The 16664-nt window shown below is 44.0% G+C and overlaps 1 protein-coding gene across 1 annotated transcript in view; it reads right to left on the bottom strand.

The window, feature by feature from the left end:
* thsd7ba (thrombospondin, type I, domain containing 7Ba) overlaps window positions 1-13644 on the bottom strand; it is a 110722-nt gene extending 97078 nt beyond the window's left edge. Inside the window, exon 1 of the mRNA XM_040201649.2 lies at window positions 13357-13644. The gene's annotated coding sequence lies outside the window, so the exon portion shown is untranslated. The remainder of the gene's footprint in view (window positions 1-13356) is intronic.
* Window positions 13645-16664: the final 3020 nt, after the last annotated feature.

Raw genomic sequence — 16664 nt, 5'->3', positions numbered from 1 at the left:
ATATTTTTTTTTAACTCTTGATTGTATATTTCTATCTCAATCTTATTTTATTCTTCTTACCGAGTCAAATTCCTCTATGTGTAACATACGTGGCAATAAATGGCTTCTGATTCGGATTTTCAGTAGCTTCACCTTTCGCCATTCTGCTCCACTAAGCCACACTTTCTTGCCTAAGCAAATGTTGTATTATTCGTACTGCAGCCTTTCATGAGGGAATTGCTCAAAAGAAGACTTGAAGGCCGAGCGCGGCACCAAAGAGGTTATTTTTTATTTTAACTAGAAAGTCAAGACGTCAATGGCAAAATACAATGTCCTGTTGACTTACATTAGTGGGCAGCGCCGACCCGCGCTCATCAACAATCTCTCATGAGGAATCAGGCTGGAAGTTAAAGCATCTGACCAGGGCCCCCCCACCAAGGCGAACATCTTTCACAGCCTTTGCTCTCCTGTACAAACCCCCCATTCGAAGGCTCTTTGATGCGATCGACTCTTGTTGTACAAAGAGGGTGCGAATGCCAACGAGACCGGAACAAAATCACTTCCCGACCGCTGAACGGAGTTTGTTTGAATATTGAAACACACGTCTATGCTTTTGCCTCAGCGGACGTTTTGGGAGCATTTCTATCTAAAAAGGGGTCACAGTTCACAACCTGGTCTGACATGCGGGTCCGTCTCCGGAACACAACGGCAGAGGTTGATGAACTCACACGTGATTTCTTAAAATGAGCCGCGATCTATACCAAAGCAATCGTACCTGACATTTGTTACCGTAGACATTAAACGACAGACCCGGCGCGTGAAACCTCTCAGCCGGTCACCTGCCTGAACCCCCCCGCAGAAAGTTTCTGGGTGTGTTGCGTATCGCTTGTGACAGAGGCGGCGCGTCGGCAGAGCGCTCCGTCTGACCTTCCCTGCTGCTGAGCCCATTACGCTTCAATTAACGACGGCGGCGGCCTGCTGCGACCGGCGGGAACAGCTGCTGGGCCCCGAGCGGCGGTAATTCAATGAGAGACCCAGTCAGGGAGGATGATGTGGGGGGGGGGGGAACAGAACTTGATCCACCAATCAGACACACCTATGCACAAGGGGATACAAATTCACTCTCCGCTGCATTGAGCCCGAGTCGGAGGAGCGAGCACCGTGACCCGAACGCCACGAGGCAGAGCGGGAAATATTGCTGAGCTTCACCGTGTGGGTAATTTGATTACGCATGGTACAGAAAAATTGGATTAGTGGCTAGGCTATCGACTAATGGGTGCTCAAAGTTCACGTTAAAGCAACGCTGAGGTTCTTTTCAATTGCATTTTTATAATCATTTGAGTGGGTGATCCTGATGTCGTCTTTTAAATAGGATTTTTGTCCTCTTTTAACCTCAAAGTAGGTTCGTGTCCAGCAAACAACTTTAGATGGCAGGACCCGTCGATTGGAGGGTAGTTGGGAGAACACAGTGAGGTTTTAAAGGAGTCAAAGATTCTGTCCAATACTGTGTCCGCATTAGGGTGACAAATAATATAAAACTATCACCATAAAGACGTGCATCCACAACGTGACACCTTTTACAGCATCCAGTCACCTTGAAACGTTGTGCTCATGATGCAAAGCAACCCCAAATCCTGACAATGCAATTAACATGAAATATGTGAAACAATTGGTTTGTGCAGACAGGGTTTCCCCAGGTCCCCCAACAATGCTCACACCTTATCTGCCACTTCACCAGGAGGCCTGGAGAAGGTAATTACACGCGGGCCCACTAGCCTGGGACAGCAGCGATGGCCTGATTGGATCTCTCCTTGGCTTGACCTCTTGGACCCGGGGTGACGGGAAGCAGCGCTCTACATCTCGACAAGGAACAAAGCATTACTTAATCAACTGATAGAAGCTTCAGATAAAAGCGTCCAGATCCCATTAGAGCTGAGAATGTAGTGCAGCATCCTGTACCTTTTACCCTTCAACACGGGTTCGGTTCTTAATAAAAAACTTTTCTGATTGCCAAGTCAGCGGAACACGTTCGAGGGGGCAGGAGGACAAAGCAATGAAACTTTGTTAATCTTATCATTGTTTTTCCAATATATACAGATCACCTGAGAAAACCCAAATAGATAAAATGGACAAACAATTATTTTCTAAAACAACGAGTTCGCTCGCTGAAGCTATCCTAATTCATCCAAACAGTAGATGTATCCATACCGTTCCCCGGGGCTACCGAGATCCATCCATCAGACAACAAAACGCATTCAAATTCACATGCGTTAACAATGAAAAGGTCTCACAAAAAAAAAAAATATGCTACCAAGTGAGTTGAAGTTTGCAAATGATTTGATTTATTTCCATTTTAATCTTGCAAAAAGTAATTTGAAATGTCTTTGAACAATAAAAATTGAGCCATCAATTTTCTCGAAGTGCTGAAATATAATTACGCCTTTAGAAATGTGTTGAGACAGTGATCCATGAGAACTTTTTTTTATGTGTACCAAATAAGCACAGCGGAGTCGCGAAAGAATCTCTTGGTGGTCAGGAAGAAGGCGAGAAGGTAGAAACAAAATCGATTTCAGGAACATTCCGTCATGCAACGTTCTCCTCACCTCCCTGTCTCACTACAGTCTACAGCGCAGGGACGGGACCGTCTTTGTTCCTTTGAATCTCCTAATCTACTCAGACCGTCGGTAGCAAAGCGCCGCGACAGCTTCCCTCACAACTGTCACATTTGAATAAGCGAATCTGAAACAAGAAATGGAGTCCTGGATCAACACTCACTAACTGAAATCTGCTTCACTGAATAATGCATGCTTCATAACATCAGTGTGCGGCGAAGACAAGCGAGGCACAGTAGAGGAGGGCCTCGCCTGCTGCGAATTAGACAATCGGAAACTTGACATGCTCTCAGTCGTAGATAGTTTATAAATCGACAATGAAAAAAAATGCAGCTATTTAAAAAAAGTGTTGCTTGTATTTAAATACGTATTGTATTTAAATAATACCTTTTAGTCAAGCACGTTTTCTAACCAAGTCGGAGCTTTGTAGTCAGAGGAACAGAGGTCGCAAGAAAAAGGCTTATACAATAAAAAAGGAAATTCAATCAATTTTCCAGATCTTCAAAAAGAGGGTATTTTATGAGTTGAGATTTGACCATGAACCCCCCTCGTGCCGTGCGTCTCCATCATTGGTCCTGCTGCACGTGAACAACAAGAGCTCATGGGCCTCCAAGATCAACACAGGACTCGTGGGACAGAAGAATCCAGGCCGACTTCTGCCTCGAACGCCTTTTAAAAATCGATTCCACAAGTGAGGACTGGACCAAAAATGGCAAATATACTAAAATGTTCCGGATCTTGCAAACAGCGACGTGTGTGACGAGCTAGCTTTTCGTTAGCTATAGCCTCGGAATGACCACAGCTAACTTGGGTATTTGACAAGGAACAATTACGGTTGGTTTTCCAGTATTCCTTTGTTATTTAACACTCATATAGTCCAAGCTATTCACGGCACTAGATTCTTTGTTCAATTGTGAGCAGTGAAATGACCAGTCGCCATTCATCAATCCTCCCTCACTGTCATTTGAAAAATTGTGATGCAACCATTAAAGTTTGTTGAAAAATGATATTGATTTCCAATATCTCACTGTCACACATTTTATTGTTTGAGTCTTGGACTTTCACTTGTGAAAACTGTGAATCGATGCATTTTAACTCAGTTTTTCTGTACTCATTAATTCGGTTTTGTTGATTAGATCGATCTTTTTGCAGATATTATATCTATTGATTTGTTGCGGTGTTTATTTCAATAGCAGGTCACATGCATTAGTACACAGCCCCTGTCATGGGAGGTGTGTCTGCCACTGAAAGACATGAGGGATAAGAAGAATCTATTTAATAATGCCGGTGCCATCGACCGTGTTATAAATATAATTTACATTATTACAGCATCGTGGTCAACACGTGTCCATCTGTCCGTGTTACTGAGATACAGCTCTCCACCCTTTTCCCCCCTTTTGCTGCAGGAGCTGTCCTTGTTTGGCGTGTGCTTTCTTGTCCTCGTGTTACCATTAACACAATCAAAGAAGTACTTGCGACTGTAGTTCGGGAACAAACCAAATCACTCGGGGAATAATTAGCTCTGTTCTGGCCCGATGTTGCCCGTGTGTTTTAAACCCAGCATTGTTGTCCTTTTATTTGAACAAAAGCACGCGGCTTCATTCACCACCAGCTAAACAAGTCTACAATAGGCTGAAAGGAAGGTTATTCGTACAACTCAAACCTTTCCGCGTCTCCCTTTCATCAGTATCTTCTCAACGAATGTATTCCCTGTCCATTATATTTGTGTATTGTCTGATCTTTGATGTGCAGTTTTAGATTTTGTTTAAGAAATATAACATTAAATGTTTCTCTCAGCTCCAAAGAACGTTGATATTCAAAGATTTGCTGATTGAATAAATGACACCTAATAAAGTGTTGGCCGGCAGGATGAAACTTAGCTGAGAAGATATAGCTAATAGTGGTCTTTTACTCTAACTTTGTCATAATTAAATGTGAAACTTTGATAGAAACCCCCAGGACTATATTACTCATTGATAACAATTCAAATAGTATTAAGCCTCCCACAGTATGGAGCTCTAATCGTTGCTCTATCAACTCCTGGGTGGGAAGATTGTGCATGACTTATGGACTCGTGGTGTGAGTGCTCGATCTCCTTTGTTGGATGAGGCACTTATCTGATTGTGCCTTCCGGATAAGAGAGGACGGAGAAAAGGGGAGGCTGAGAGTGGGACTTTATTGAACATTCTGTCTCTGTGGAGAAATCTGGGTTGGCTCACTTTGTGAAAGCAGAGACCTCGCTGAGGCCAAATCCAATCAGCTGTTTTGAGGGCTGACAAGTCCAATCAGTCAGCGGGTGGTTGCATGCCCACCTCTCGGGTTCCGTTTAAGAGGAAAGCTGGCGGAGGCCGAACAAAGTCGCTGAAAAATCTCCGTACGAAGAGCAGGACGCTGCTCTTCTGCCGTCTTGATGACATCCTTTTATTTTTTGCGCTGTTCAACCCTTCCGACGCGTAAATAAGCTTGTTGCGAGCTTGGCTTTAAAAGCTGTTTCCTCACCATTGCAGATAGAAAAAACATATTTCACATCTTGTAACCATCACTTCAATTAAATTGTGAATTGTGTCCTTTTAGCCATTCGAAACAGTTCAGAGGTCTTTTGGAGATCGTTGTGCTGCAGCAGTGCCAGGTGAAGCCCTGCGGACCATCAGCGTCTTAGATTCATAACGCCTCCGGCTGAGAACCAGATTGCACAAACAGAAAGAATGAACTCCTCTTTGAAATGGAGAGTGAAAATAAAGACGAGATCAGCAGGTGGTTTTTTTTATCTTTACAGAGCATCCCTAAATGCAGCTCGAGGTCTGCAGCAAAAGGGGCATTCACAGCAAGTGATCAAAAAAACACTGCTTTTCAGTCCGGATCAGCAGCTCGGCTCGTCAATGGTCCCTTTTCCCCCCTCAGGTACAAACCGATACGACGTGCACAGGGAGCTTCAGAAAGGCCCCGATAGTTTCATTCCTGGTGCTTACGTAGGATCTGGAGTGATTCATAAAGGGTGCTGGATAACCAATTTCCATGACTTTAGATCTGCTTTAAAAAGGAAGATCCTTTTATTTTTTTTAGTTTTTTACAATACGAATCAGAGGCCCGGCACTCGTGATTAAAAAGTGGGTTTGGAAATAGAAAAATCTAATACCGCAGGACATTGAAAAAAAAGTCTTTCTCGTTGGATGGTGAGAGAACTCACGAGAGTTCCTGTGCAGCCCCAATTAATACCACCACTATGATCTAATTCCAAAAAGTGACAAAAAAAAGGAGTAGTTTTGAAGTCAGACAATTGTGGCAGTAATGTGTGAGAGGAAATGGTCGTCACAAGGTCAGACATGAAAGGAATAATACCCAGAAGTGCTCTTCATTTGCCTCAATTGTAGAGCAACAATATGCCACAAAGGATCCCATCGTAGGAACATTAGCAGAGAGTGTCAGTGTATCAACTTTTACATATTCATTCAGCCATTTACAAACAAACTCCTGAAGCACTTGCAAATCATCACTTTTCAGCTCAGCAACCATGTCTAAGAATAAACTGTTTCACAATAAATGAATTTACCCCCGATGGAGTGGTTTGTTCATCAGATTAAATGCTGATGCTCCATCTGCCGTTGATGGTCAGCCTGAAACCTGATCGATGGGACCGCTAATCCACATCCGCGCAACATCTGTAGCTCCCCCCCCCCCCCCCCTGCATGCCGCGCACGCTTACCAAATCAGCCCGAACTCAGAAGACAGTAACGCAAAGAAGTCTAATGATTTTCTGCCACGCTTCAGCCCCCTCTGATTGCAATTTCGGGAAAGGAACTTGGCAAATGCATAAAATCTTCATAACCAGTATATGTGTTATATTACAGCTCATACGATAACCTCCCAATATCATTTTCTCTCTTAAATGCATTGCAATTCAAATATAATACGCCAAGCAATGGTCATCATTTAGATGAAATGATTGGAGTCATCGCTTAACTTTTAGAAGGACACTTTGCGGTGTTTGAGGAGACGTAGTGTGTGTGTGTGAAGGCCCTCACACACACACACACTGATACACAAACACACACACACACACACACACACACACACACACCACAAACACCTTGTGAGTGCCATTGTTTAGTTAGTGGAATATTAGTAGAAAAGACAGCTGGTGTCCTACAGGTTGACTCCTTGTCAGCGTCACACAAGTGTTAACAGTCTAATACTGTATTATCAATGCTGTTTAAACAAATTGGTGTAGAGTAGCTTTATGTTGCAACCCCTGACGGAGTTGCTAATTTTCTAGTGAAGGACATGAGGTTACTTCCACTCCATCTTTGATGAGGTTTAAATATTCCCGGGTTGTGTTCAAACTGTGCGGCGAGCTGTCGGTGCTCTTTTCAAAATTGCACAACTTACACAGCAGATGTTGTTATTGTCAATGAAAGCAGCAGGCAGGTGTTTGTTTTGGATGTGGGATGTGTGCATGTAGCCTGGAGGAGATGTTCATACAAAACACCGGCCCCCAAAGAAAACTTTTTTGAGCTTTTCAATTCATTTCTGATGGTCTCGACGAGTCCAGTCGTGGGTGGTGTGGAGTCCCCAACCCCAAAAGTCCATGTAGCATTCAAACATGCGATACGATCTCTGTGGCGTGTGCCAGGGACGGCGCGCTGTCTATCAGTGTGACTGAACACTGAACAAACGGGAACTTCAGAAAGGTGAGGAGGTCATTATCATTCATTCATTCATTCACCGTTTGGTTGTACAGTTTATCTTCTATCATTCTTAAGACATTGACAAACTCACACTGGTTAAATCTGTCATATTCCTTTTCGTGTAATTAAACCCTATGTTCATCATCAGCAAGTCAGTATCACCTCTAATAACAGAGCCCTGGAAGTGAGCACTAGCGTGCCCTGCAATCCTGCGCCACATTTGTGTACAGAGCGATTCCAGGGTCCTGGCTCTTGGCCAGAAGACACACTCCGCAACAGCACAACCCCCCCACCAGTGCCAGTCATTATCCCATTGTTCAGAGGCCCATCCTAATTACATGCAAAAGAGCACAGAAACTGTTTCTGGTGGTGGTGCGAACGAGGATGGAAAACAAAACAACTCACACGGCCTGCTGCTGCAGGTTGGAGTGTAATGAAATAACGAACTACCGTGGGATGCAAAGCGCGTCAACAGGCAGCCTTTTAGAAACCGTAGAGAACAACGGGCCGTCATGAGAAAAGACGACGTGCAAGCTCTCATCCTTGCCACGCAGGCGTCGGGGGCCACAAAGGTGCGCCGCTGTCGATAAAACGCTGATCCTCACAGTAGCTCATTCGAACATCTTTAAAAAAAAAATAAAAAAAGACCCAAACGGCATTAAGTGGCTGTAAATAAAAGCATCAGACTGTTCTAACAGGCAGTAAAGGCGTTTATGTGATGTTGGCTGGATTCTTCACGAGACTCTGGCAACGGCGGTTTATTGTCTTTGCTGCAAATTCATTACCCCGGCTATTGACTGCTCATCGCATCAGACGACAGGACCACTCCTATGGCGTCCCCCCACTTTTAGAGTGTTTGTTAAAAACCCTCAAACTAGATAAGCACAGCTCGAAATCGTAACCAGGAAGTGTTTTGTTTGCCCATTATATGTACATCTGTGTGTGGGCGTGTTTGTCCTGTAAATTAATTACTAAACCGATATGCAGCTATGAAATCCATTATCTCATTATTTCCATGAACTCTGCGTTTAATCCCTGACTGTGTGTGATGTAGTTTCATCGTGCCGCTGAAGACTAAACATATGTTCACATTTACATTTGCCATTTAGCTGGCGCTTTTATCCGAAGCGACTTGTTCCATCCAGAGGGCACAAAACCAGAACAACAAACATCCCAAGTGCTATAACTAAGTAAGTGCTAATTAGTCAGTGTAGTTGGTAGAGGTCAGTTTTCAGTGTCCGTTCAATCAGCATGACGATTATGAAATGCAAAACAATGCTTACATCTTGAGTTTGAAGTCTCAACCCTTCTGTGCTTTGCTATTTCATGCTGAACGTGGTTTTGATTCACTCGGCAGCATGCATGGAAATATCCAGGCATTGGAGGAGATGCTCACCCAAGGGCAATCATCTTTGGGCCCCGGTAACACCAGGTGCACAATATTGGATTCTTCATGACTCGCATATCGCTCATAATTCTCATATCATTTGTAATCTCCAAATGGAGGCAGCTACTCATCATGGTACATCAGATGAGACGCAACAGTGGCATTGAAAAGAGACTCGGTGAATCAAAAGCACTTTGCTCTTAAGGAGCTCCCCGGGATCACCCCATACTCTCGCTTCTCCGGTTTGAGAAGCTAAGTGGTTCCACCCGGCAGTCATTACTTGTGACATTCTCTCATGTGATGTCTTTCCTTTATGATTCCATGGGTTCCAGCGATTGGAAACCTGTGCTGAAACCTTAAATATCAAAGCGGCATCACATGAAGCGAGACCGACCGCAGCTGCACATTTCCATCAGCGCCAAAGCAAGAACAGCATGTTTTCACCACAGGTCGTGTGGTCTCTTCAGGTGAGCAACTCTTTTCTTCCCTCATTAGGTGTAATTACTGGTGACACCTCACCGACGGCAGGAGAATAACAAAAAAGATCAAGTCAATTGAGACTGAAGGTCTAGGAGGGCGGAGAAAAAAAAAAAAAAGACGTGTTAGAACATCAAGCAGGAAGCGTATAGCTGCACTAATTCTATTACGTGAAAAGAAGACTTAGTGAATACAGCCAGTGATCCAAAGTTAATGGGGTGATGGAGATCCAAGCTAAAGGCCACTGGGCTGACGGCAGGAACCACCATCCTTTGTCACAGCATCCTTCAGCTGCCTGACAGCTGTGTAACACCACCAGAATGACCTGTGTGGTCAGTCGGGAAGAGCTACAAACAAATAAGCTGGTTACCTGACAAAGACCCCTGGGGACGGGGCATGTTCAGGCTCCTGCATCTGTATTCCGAGGTGGTTGGGGCCTAATGTAATTGAAAATAGTTGTGGTGTTGCGGGTCAGTAGATTCAATAGACTCTGGGAAAAAGGTGTTTGTGTTCCGAGCAGCTATGTGAAGTAGCAATAACCGAGCTGAGCATAATGATTCTTCCGCCCAAATAGTAGCTTTCAGATTTTGCCCCCCTCCCCGCTCCCCATCAGGCTGTTGTGAGGGATAGAAGCATGAAACATGACGCCTACTATGTCAAAGGAAACGTTTGATCACAGAGGTTTTCCCCCGTGTGGGATTTCTTGACTCAAGCCGATGTTAATGTTCCTCGTGTCACAGAGGAAATAGGTGACATGCACATGTTTGCTAAGCATCTTGACTCAACTTCTTTTTTTTTAGAACAGTACAACATACATGAGGAATTTTAAATGAATGGGACACACAAATATAGATACGTCAGTGTGGTGAGCATGAAGGTCCAGCTTAAGTTATTCGACCTTCTTTTGATGTCGACGTGATGCTTTACTGCCCCGTGTCAGCAGAGGTAATGAGATCAAGGAATCCCTGGATGCTCCCATCACGGTTAATCACCTTATGAGCACACGGCCACGCTCACACCCTGAAATAAACCCCCGGCCAATACAAAGAAATGCTGCCGTGTTTCCAATGTTGACCATTTAGGACAGCTTGTTCACGTCCTTAATCATTACAATCCACGCGGTCATATTCAAATGTCCTCTGGATTTTGAATACCACAAGGGCGAAATGGATCTTTCGTCCTCTATTCGGTTCTCAAACATTCTGCTCATGTTACTCGGGATCAATGGGCTGCATATCAACATCTGTACTGATGAATAAGTCAATTTGATTTGTATGGATTTTAGGTTTTAAGCTTTGAACAGAAATCACAATCTTACAAACGTGATGTGGTGATCCAAAGAGCTGAAGCAGCCAAACACAACCTCGTTTCTCCATAGTCGAAGAATGTGAAAAAGAACAGTCAAGTATTCAGTGTTACAATAACCGTCTGAAAACTTAACTGGGAGAGTCCGTCAGTAATCAACTAGGGGTTCGGATTGGATGATTTTTTTGGATTCTTTAACAAAACTTTTTTGGGTGGGAAAATCTTCCTTTTGACTAGAGACTATTAGTCTTATTTTTTGATCAGTTGATGGATTCATTGCTTTTCATTTTTAGTCCGTGTTAACAATAACTCCAATAAAAAAAAATACGGCCAGATGGTATACTATTCTACATACTCTGCATCAATGAAATGATTAAAAATGAAGATAACAACCACATCACGCAATCAGTCAAACGTCTATTTAATTAAGCGAGCATAGGGACGTGTAGATGCTCCATAACTAGAAGCACCAGATGGACCCGTACAGCCATTTCAAAATTTTAAATAAGAAATTAGTCCACAAGAGACAAATATATCTCCCCCACATCTCCTTCCCCTTGTCTCTTCTCCGAACAGATAAAGAGTATTTGTCCAGAAACATGGAACTCTACTGTACAACAGTTCTGTACAACCTGAAATGTAATATCTTGGCCCTGAATCCTGGCCATGTGCCCTGATAGGCTTATAAAAGATTCATTATCACATAAAGTCTCCAACATTAGTAGGCTACAAAACCCCAGAGACTCTATGGGAGTTAAATTACCATAAACAGTTACACACAAACACTGGAAAAATGTTTGTTTTTCCAGAAATGAAACCGCGTACCGTTCATTCATGCAGCCACAGTGCCTGTAACTTGACCAAAAGGTCTCGGTGGATGTGTGCCTGCCTCCCGGAGTCCAATTCACCACCCTCATATTTCAATCAATAATAAGGGCGGGATGCAATTAGCGACCCGGATGGGCCGTGAGAGTCACGTGACGGATCAATCGAGCAGAGAGGCGGCGCACTCACTGGGGTGATTCACAGCCCACAACAGTTTGTCCCCCCCCCCCCGCTCAGCCCGAATCCACGCCATCTATCTTCTTTATATGAAGCATTCAAGGCTGGAAATATGCATCTGTCAAACGTCCCCCCATTACTCCGGCTGCCTGTCACACCTGGGGCAGCTCACAACCACCAGAAAGAGAAGACTGAGTGCGGCTGTCAACGGAGAACCCTCAGCGGAGTGAAAAAGGCACCGGCTTTCCTCCATTTCTCTGACTCTAATTTCCTCAAATTGTGGATATTTCTTTTTCCGGGGGCCTCTTGCCGTACGCGGCGCTAATGACAGAGCGAGGAGCCGAGACAGCTTCCTTTCTCGCTGCAGGTAGCGGTAGCGCATTGTTTCCTATACGTTGAACAAGATGCCAGATAAATGAATATTCTGCTCTGCATGGGTGTGAATTAAAGAACGTTAAAGTTGCGTGCAGACAAGTGGCCACCGAAGGGCGTGATGCTTCAAAACCGCTAACGGCGGCCGTGATGTGGAAATGAAGAAGTTGCAATAAGGGGGGCGGCACAATTAAAGTCCAGGCGGCGCTTCGGCTTCCGCTTTCTGGTCCTCTCACCGCCCTCGTGTCTTTTCACATCACAATGCCATTTCTCCTAATTTCCCCTCCCAAGTCCCAAGAGCATGCTGCAAACTATGTCATGAATGAAATATAAGGACACCTCTGTATTACTTATGAGACCTAACGCAACTTTAGCTTTGAGCTATTTTCGGAGTTCATTTAAATGCATCAGTGTGATAAATATTCTCACGCCGCAGACCGGGGGCGATACGCATCACTCCATGAGAAAATATTAGCTACACGCGAGCTTCAGAGATTACTTATCAGCAAGAAACACCTTTCAACGACCTAATGATGACTACATCAATCATTAATGTCAAAGCCTTCTAATAAGGCTCCTTCGAGTTATTCTAGTGGCAAACAGCAGCCGAGGCCCCCCCAAAAGACCCGATTCAAGTGACACTAATGGGCTTCACTGTTGAATTTTGAGTGTTCATGGTGCTATTGTTTATTTAAACTCCAGAGGCGGAACGTTGCTCGTGCATTATCTCGACCTCATTAGTACATCTCCTCAATGACAGAGACAAGAAAAGATGGCTACTTCAGACACAAATTCACACATTCGTTTCAAAAGAGAACTCGTTTTGCTCCATTTGCTCGCGATGTTGCAAACGGATTCGCAGTGTGTCATGTGGTGTCAATTAGAGAGCAGCAAAAAGTGCTGCACGCGTCTGGAGACAAAGAGGATATGTGGATGACAGCAACTGTCTTTCATCTTTTATCCTCGCACCAAACAGCAGGATGGCTTCACCGAGTCCAATCCAAACTCCCCCCATAATTGTACCAGAGATTTACACTCAGCTTAGTTTAGATCGATAGAGTCCACCTGTCACCTGCTGATCTGTGAAAGCACCTGAGCTCCCGTAACTCTTTTCTGACTTCCTGCCGCCAGCTGCTATCGGGAACATCCGTTCTCCCACATTTGTCTGCTTCCACTGCCGTCTCCCTCTCCCTCCGCATCTCTGTGACTGCACAAAGTCTATCTGTGATTGGATCTGTGGTCCTCCATGCAATGACATTCTCATGACAGACTCCTGAAGTTGTCTTGCTCACAGCTCACAAAGGGCTCACAAACGGCACATTTTAGTGCCTTGGGTATGAAACAACTTAACATAAGCTTCCTTAATGCAATCAGACTTCTGGCTAAAATGTATCACGACCAAATCACAGCAAGGAGAAAGTGCAAATCCAGAGGTATCAACTTGTGTTCATGGAGAACAGTCATTGAGGTATTTTAAAAAAAAATGTTCTCAGTATTAAAACCCATCAGTTCAAAGTGAATGAATCACAAATCTTACCTGGGCTGCTGGTGTGGCCGCCGCTGTGTGATAAAGATCCCACCTCAGCCTATGGGACAGAGCCGGAGAGAAGGAGGGAGAGGAGTGGGAGACGGCAAAGACAGGGGAGGGCAGAGGAGAGGGACCATGAGCGCAGATAAAGAGAGGAAGAGAAATCCGAGAGAAGGGGAGGAAAGTGTCTGTGGACGCGGAGGGAAAGAGGAGGGAGAGAACAGTGGCAGCGGTGCTCTCACACATCGCTGCATTACACTGAAGGGGATGTGCTGGCTGTGGGAGGTGGTCCTTCTCAGTCAAATGACATCTGCCTCTCTCTTAAAAACCATTGGCTTAGAGGGATGGTTTTCTAATAAGCCTTTCCCCGCAGTCTCCAAGTGAACACACCCCCTCTTTTTCTCCACACTGCACATGCATACGCAGACCTGCACACACACACACACACACACACACACACACACACACACACACACACACACACACACTTACTGTGTATCCTCCAAAGATCTTTTGTCTCCTCTCTTTCCTCCTCTCCAGCAAAAAGCTGCTTCAGCTCTCAATTTTTCCTTCTTGTGAAGGGTATTTTCCACCTTCGCCAACATCCAATAGATTAAATCAATTAGATCACATCTAGAAAATGCATTTCTAACTTTGTTGTATTTGTCAATGTAATTTGGGCGTGTGGGAGGTTATCAGTGCAATTAATGTTTTCAAGCAGTGTCATTGACTGAAATGAGTGTCATCATACAGTGGCTGTTATCGCCCACTCACAAAGCAAGTGTTATTGGAAGGTTGGGGGAGGTTGGGGGGGGGGCGTTTCATGACAGAAATTATTCAGCTTCCAGTATGTGGTCAAAAGCAAATTACTTTGCACACGCAAAGAAACGTAATGACTTTTCACTCCTCCTACATGTCCGAAAAAAAAAAAATCATAGCTCGCATTTAGATCTTGAACCGTAACGCAGGGTTACAGGTATCAATTAGTCCGTCCTGTAAGCACAGTCAAAGCCATCCGCTGAAGGTATTTTTCCACATATGCATGGCTTTCGCTTTTAGAAAAGTCAAAGAACGCGCGCCGCTCAGTGTTCAACGTAACATCTGTGATGCTGCAGCCATCGCCGCAAAGCCACAATTAGAACGTAACAAGTAGAGCACTGGGAGGAACATTACATCTTCATTTTTTTAAAACTCAGTATTGAAATCATTGAACAACTTTCACATTGAAGCATATGACACATTTTTATTCTCTGGTCTTTCTGCATGGGTCCCCCTCGGATCTTAACTGCCCATTGTTCCCATCCAATACCTGGGCAGTGCACTTTAAAAGGAACATTCAATAATTTTCAGACTTGAGAATCGGGATTAAAAGTCTGTTTTAGTTCTCATTGGTCAGTTAACCTGCACCATGATGACTGGAGGATTTAATGCAAATCTGAACGTTTGTTTTGACCAAACTCGGCTAAATTAACCTTTCCATCCAGCTGCTTTTCCCAACGAATGCAGTCCGAGGCCGAGCGTCCTCCTGCTGGGGCCCGTGCTGCTTCCCTCTGCACTGACGGTCCGATGTGGCGCCACACAGCAAAGGAGGGGAAACGCACACAGAAGCACATCAAAGCACACCGCGATGTAACAACCGTTTCCTTTGCCGCTCGGCACCAGGTTCAGAGCGTGACATAAAAAAGCGCCAGAGTTCGCCCTCGAAACGATCCATATGCTCTTTGTCCAGAACACAGCGAAATAAGAAAGCAGAAAAAAGAATTGCACAGGGCAAGGGGCAAAAAACGGCATTGACCTTGAGTGGGTGATAAGTTTGGATTCAGAGGGAACTGTTGAATATTGTATTGAAGCCCCCTATACAGCCTTCCCCTACCCACACAGGCGTCTTCAATGCCTTTTAAAGTTAGCTACGAGTTCAGTGTGCAGGTGTTTAATCTGAAAGTTACCATTGCCGTTGCTTGTTATCTGATCCAGCACTACATATTTTGGGATGCGCGATCTGCAGACTCTTCTTTTGACGTGAAATGATTGAAAGCATCTCCACCAGACATTTACCTGAATGCAGCTCTCATCAGAGGAGTTTAAAAACACCAGTGCAAAACAATTGGTATGGTTTCTCTCCAGTTCATGCATTCCATCATGGACTGGTACTTAAAAAAAAACATCCAATTTAGACCTGAGATTTACAGCAAAGTTGCAAAATGTCCCACGTCAGCCAAAATAGTGAGCATTAGAAAAAAACGTATTGCTCATTCGGGTGATTTTAGAGCAACACACAGCGCTGAGAACACTCTAAATGAATTGCTTTTGGATACTGATGCTAGGAAATCCTCAGGAAGTTATTTTAGGCTGCATTCTATCCGCCTTGAATGCCGTAAATGTGTAATTGCTTTTTACCTGCGACCTGCATGACAAGTCTTTTTGGGTCGCTATTGATAAAGAAATGTCCTCTGTGTAGTACTACTAACAGTTTGTGTCCCCTCATCCATAACGGCCATTGGTTGACATTGACAAATCTCTTGCAGTGGAACCTTTATAGATCCAAGTTGTATTCATCACGTCCATATTTCATTTAAGCTTTCTTTCATTCTCTAAAATCTTAAGTTGCCGGGCCATGTAGACATTGGGGTTAAATATCTGTCGTTTGTCAAATTTCAAAAGAATCATAGAGCACATTCCAGTTGATTTGTAATTGATTTGTCTATTTGTAATGTAATTTCTACACATCGTACTAGTCATACAAACATGTACAATATTATTGTCGCTCTACTTTATTCCATATTCTGTAATTCAATATATTCTTCATTCTTGTTAATGACCATTTTTTTCAGGCGCCAACATTGTGCTCTTTTGTATCAATTGTGCTGTTAGAGTAGCTCACTGTTGGGACACAAGCTTATCTGTTGGCTGTTTCATGTCCTCCATAATTGCATTTTTGATGGACTCCTTTTGTTTGACCCGTACTTTTCTCTCTGACCCATTGTGGGGTAATTGGATAACCCGCGACTTCCTGTCATTCTGCCCTGACATGCCTCTGCCACCCATACTTTTATCCAAAGAGAAATAAATCCTAGGATAATTGGAATTTCTGTTTTTAGTATTCATCAACTTGCCTTACTTGTTCCACAGAAAAAAAACAAATATCCCTTTGGTAAGATCCGCGATAGCGCTGACCCCTCAAATAGCAATTGTTTGAGCTGCAGAGCATCGAACACCTGATTATTGTTGGCACAACAGTAATTAATCTGAAAGCAATTAAGCCTTAAAACTTGTTTATGTATAGAGGGAGTGGAAGTTTGCCAATTTGCAAAGTGGAA

Source organism: Gasterosteus aculeatus, chromosome 16 (genome assembly GCF_964276395.1).
Source record: "Gasterosteus aculeatus chromosome 16, fGasAcu3.hap1.1, whole genome shotgun sequence".
NCBI classification, from domain to species: domain Eukaryota; kingdom Metazoa; phylum Chordata; class Actinopteri; order Perciformes; family Gasterosteidae; genus Gasterosteus; species Gasterosteus aculeatus.
This window is presented reverse-complemented; position numbering and strand designations above follow the sequence as displayed.